The sequence below is a fragment of the Mus caroli genome, unplaced genomic scaffold, assembly GCF_978045245.1.
Source record: "Mus caroli unplaced genomic scaffold, Mus_caroli_1 scaffold_33, whole genome shotgun sequence".
Classification (NCBI taxonomy): Eukaryota; Metazoa; Chordata; class Mammalia; order Rodentia; family Muridae; genus Mus; species Mus caroli.
The window spans coordinates 467,760-472,759 of NW_028227288.1; positions in this window are offsets into that span (position 1 = coordinate 467,760).

Genomic DNA, 5,000 nt, shown 5'->3' on the forward strand with positions numbered 1-5,000 from the left:
GTCGGGCGACACCTAGTGGTGACAAGTTTCCGCAACGCTCCTGCCGTCTCCGCTTGGTGACACAGAGGAGGGAAGTGCCTGTGGTGAGGCGGCCAGGGTGACATGAGATCCGGCAAGCAGGCGGGGCGTATCGGAGATGGTGTCGTGTGGAGGGACAGTCTGTACCAAGGAGGTTGTACCGGGAGATGGGCAAAGCAGAACGAGTTGCTGCGCGCCCTTTGGGGAAATAGAAGGTTGGTGGCGACGTTATTAGGTCGACCAGAAGGCTTAAAGTCCTACGCATTTTTATTTATTTTTTCTTCCAGAAGCCTTCTCTGTCCCCGTCACCGGGGACATTGTACTTCTGAGTCCGAGAGGACGCGACTGGCCCGGCTTACAAGCCGACGTGGCCCGGTGCTGGAGGTTCAGATCTTTTTTTTTTTTTTTTTTTTTTCCTCCAGGAGCCCTCTCTGTCCCTGTCACCCGGGACACTGTACTTCTGAGTCCGAGAGAACGCGACGGGCCCGGCTTACAAGCCGATGTGGCCCGGCCAGCTGGAGTGTCGGATCTTTTTTTCCTCCAGAAGCCCTCCGTGTCCCTGTCACCGGTGTCACTGTACTTCTGAGTGCGAGAGGACGCGACGGGCCCGGCTTACAAGCCGATGTGGCCCGGCCAGCTGGAGGTTGGGATCTTTTTTCCTCCAGAAGCCCTCCGTGTCCCTGTCACCGGTGTCACTGTACTTCTGAGTCCGAGAGGACGCGACGGGCCCGGCTTACAAGCCGACGTGGCCCGGTGCTGGAGGTTCGGATCTTTTTTTTTTTTTTTCCTCCAGAAGCCCTCTCTGTCCCTGTCACCGGTGTCACTGTACTTCTGAGTCCGAGAGGACGCGAGGGGCCCGGCTTACAAGCCGATGTGGCCCGGCCAGCTGGAGGTTGGGATCTTTTTTTCCTCCAGAAGCCCTCTCTGTCCCTGTCACCGGTGTCCCTGTACTTCTGAGTCCGAGAGGACGCGACGGGCCCGGCTTACAAGCCGATGTGGCCCGGCCAGCTGGAGTGTCGGATCTTTTTTTCCTCCAGAAGCCCTCCGTGTCCCTGTCACCGGTGTCACTGTACTTCTGAGTCCGAGAGGACGCGACGGGCCCGGCTTACAAGCGGATGTGGCCCGGCCAGCTGGAGGTTGGGATCTTTTTTCCTCCAGAAGCCCTCCGTGTCCCTGTCACCGGTGTCCCTGTACTTCTGAGTCCGAGAGGACGCGACGGGCCCGGCTTACAAGCCGATGTGGCCCGGCCAGCTGGAGTGTCGGATCTTTTTTTCCTCCAGAAGCCCTCCGTGTCCCTGTCACCGGTGTCACTGTACTTCTGAGTCCGAGAGGACGCGACGGGCCCGGCTTACAAGCCGATGTGGCCCGGCCAGCTGGAGGTTGGGATCTTTTTTCCTCCAGAAGCCCTCCGTGTCCCTGTCACCGGTGTCCCTGTACTTCTGAGTCCGAGAGGACGCGACGGGCCCGGCTTACAAGCCGATGTGGCCCGGCCAGCTGGAGGTTGGGATCTTTTTTTTCCTCCAGAAGCCCTCTCTGTCCCTGTCACCGGTGTCCCTGTACTTCTGAGTCCGAGAGGACGCGACGGGCCCGGCTTACAAGCCGACGTGGCCCGGTGCTGGAGGTTCGAATCTTTTTTTTTCCTCCAGAAGCCCTCTCTGTCCCTGTCACCGGTGTCCCTGTACTTCTGAGTCCGAGAGGACGCGAGGGGCCCGGCTTACAAGCCGATATGGCCCGGCCAGCTGGAGTGTCGGATCTTTTTTTCCTCCAGAAGCCCTCCGTGACCCTGTCACCGGTGTCACTGTACTTCTGAGTCCGAGAGGACGCGACGGGCCCGGCTTACAAGCCGATGTGGCCCGGCCAGCTGGAGGTTGGGATCTTTTTTTCCTTCCAAAAGCCCTCTCTGTCCCTGTCACCGGTGTCACTGTACTTCTGAGTCCGAGAGGACGCGAGGGGCCCGGCTTACAAGCCGATGTGGCCGGGCCAGCTGGAGTGTCGGATCTTTTTTTTCTCCAGAGAAGCCCTCTCTGTCTTTGTCACCGGGGGCGCTTTACTTCTGAAGCCGAGGGAAAGCTATGGTCCCGCCTTTGTTTCATTTACCTATCGGTATTTTGAGTATTCCCGGTTGTCAGGTCGACCAGTTGTTCGTTTGACGTCCGGTTCTTTTCTTCATGGGGACAATTTTGGGCCACCCCCCCATGTATGACTTCCAGTTGTTCTCTGTGGGCTGTCATCTTCCTCCCTGTCATTTTTATGGTTTTGATCTATTCTATCTGTTCCTATTGGACCTGGAGATATGTAGTGACACGCTGTCCTTTCCCTATTTACACTAAAGGACACTAAAGGACGCTAAAGAGAAAAGACCCTTTCAATCAAGGCTGTTTGCTTGTCCAGCCTATTTTTCTTTGCATATCGGCTTGGGTCTGTCGCCGTGCCTGAAACTGTGCCCGAGACATGCTTCCCGCTTTCCGTGCTTTTGCTTCCCGTTTGTGTGTGCGCTTGCTGGGCAGCTTGTGACAACCAGGGGCTATGATATTGCTGCGTTCTCAGGCGTTTTTCCCGATTTCCACGTTGTCGTTGTCACACCTGTGTCCTGTGTGGAATGGTTGCAGCCAGCTGTCTCGTGCTAGTGTTTCGTGTTCCTCCCGCTGGTTTTTTTTTTTTTTTTTTTTTTCCTGGGAGTCCCGAACCTCCACTGTCTTTCGTTTCCCCGTCTTCCACACGCCTCCCGAGTGCATTTTTTTTTTTTTTTTTTTTGGCGGGGGGGAGGTGGAGAGTCCCGAATCCTCCACTCTCCTGTCTGCGGTGTCTTGGTTCTTCCTGCCACATGCCTCCCGAGTGCATTTTTTTTTTTTTTTTTGGCGGGGGGGAGGTGGAGAGTCCCGAATCCTCCACTCTCCTGTCTGCGGTGTCTTGGTTCTTCCTGCCACATGCCTCCCGAGTGCATTTTTTTTTTTTTTTGGCGGGGGGGGAGGGTGGAGAGTCCCGAATCCTCCTCTCCTGATTGTGGTGTCTGAGTCTTCCTGCCACGTGCCTCCCGAGTGCACTTTTTTTTTTTTTGTGGCAGCACCTTCGTTGTGTCTCTGCCCGGATCCGTACTGTCTTGCCCCGCGTGTAAGACATGCCTATCTCGCTTGTTTCTCCCGATTGCGTGTTGTCGCTCACTCTGCTTAGATCGATGTGGTGCTCCTGAGTTCTCTTCGGGCCAGGGCCTAAGCCGCGCCAGGCGAGGGACGGACATTCATGGCGAATGGCGGCCGCTCTTCTCGTTCTGCCAGCGGGCCCCTCGTCTCTCCACCCTATCCGTATTCCGGTGGTGTGTGGAAGGCAGGGGTGCGGCTCTCCGGCCCGATCACTGACCCGCGCGCACTTCTCGCAGTGGTTCGCGTGGTCCTCGTGGATCGCTTGCCCATCTTCCCTGAGCCGGGGAATGTTGGCTGGTGGCGATGCATAACCTTCCCGTCTGGTGTGTGCACGCGCGTTCTGTTTCTTGCAGAGGTGCTCCTGGATCGTTCCAGGTTTTGCCACCTAGGTGCCCGCTTCTGAGTTGGTGGTGGCGCTTCCCGTTTCCTGGCGTGCCTCCGGTGCTCCGTCTGGCTGTGTGCCTTCCCGTTTGTGTCCGAGAAGCCCATGAAAGGGGGGTCGAGGATTAGAGGAAGGGCGGTTAAAAAAAAAGCCCCCTTCGTTGGGCGAGCGCCCACCCCGCGCACTCGCGGACCTTGCGCGTAGGGATGGTGCTGAGCGGTCGCGGCTGGCCTTTTTGAAAACTTTCGTGAAGCTTCCTTGCTCCTCGTGTGGAGCTTGGAGAGTGGCAGTGGCCTGTCTTTCGGGGGGGACCTGTTGCAGGGTCTCCTCTGTCCGCGTATGCTCAAAATACCCCTGGAAGAGAACCTTCCTGCTGCCGCAGATCCCCCCGCGCGGATGCCCGCGTGTGGGTCTTCTCTTGTCGCACACATCCTCTCTCGGTTGCCGGTTATCTGTCTGACTCTGTGCCTTCCCGTTCGTGTCCGGGAAGCCCGAGAAAGGGGGGTCGAGGAGAGAGGAGGGGGCTAGGAAAAACAAGCCCCCTTCGTCGGGTGAGCGCCCAGCCCCGCGCACTCGCGGACCTTGCGCGTAGGGTTGGTGCTGAGCGGTCGCGGCTGGCCTTTTTGAGAAGTTTTGTGAAACTCCTTGCTTCCTTGTGGGGAGCTTGGGGGGGCCTGGCCTTTCGGGGGGGACCGGTTGCAGGGTCTCCACTGTCCGCGGATGCTCATAAGTACCCTTGGAAGGGAACCTTCCTGTTGCCGCAGACCCCCCCGCGCGGACCCCCGCGTTGTGGGTCTTCTCGCTTCCCTGTGTGTGCGCTTGTCGCACGTATTCTCTCGGTTGCCGGAGCTCGTCGGGGTTTTGGGTCCGTCCCGCCCTCAGTGAGAAAGTTGCCTTCTCTAGCTATCTTCCGGAAAGGGTGTGGGTCTCGAGGGGTCTCTCCCGGTCGGTCCCCTCGAGGGCTCGCCCCCTGACCACCTCCTGCGCGCGCAGCGTTTGCTCTCTCGTCTACCGCGGCCCGCGCCTCCCCGCTCCGAGTTTGGGGAGGGATCACGCGGGGCAGAGCCTGTCGGTCGTCCTGCCGTGGTTGCGGGGCCGTGTGGTCGGTCGGCCCGGTTGTGTGGTGGTGGCTGGGGAAAGGGCTCCGTGCACACCCCCGCGTGCGCGGTACCTTCCTCCCCTCCTGGGGGCCGCCGCGGGATGGGGTGTTGGGGAGGCGACGGTGGGCTCCCGGGTCCCGCCCGTCTTCCCGTGCCTCACCCGCGCCTTCCGTCGCGTGCGTCCCTCTCGCTCGCGTCCACGACTTTGGCCGCTCCCGCGACGCAGGCCTGTGCCGCGCGTGTTGCGTGCTGTGTGCTTCTCGGGCTGTGTGGCTGTCGCCTCGTCCCCCCTTCCCGTGGCAGCGTTCCCACGGCTGGCGGAATCGCGGGAGCCCTCCTTCCCCCTCCTCGGGGCCGAGA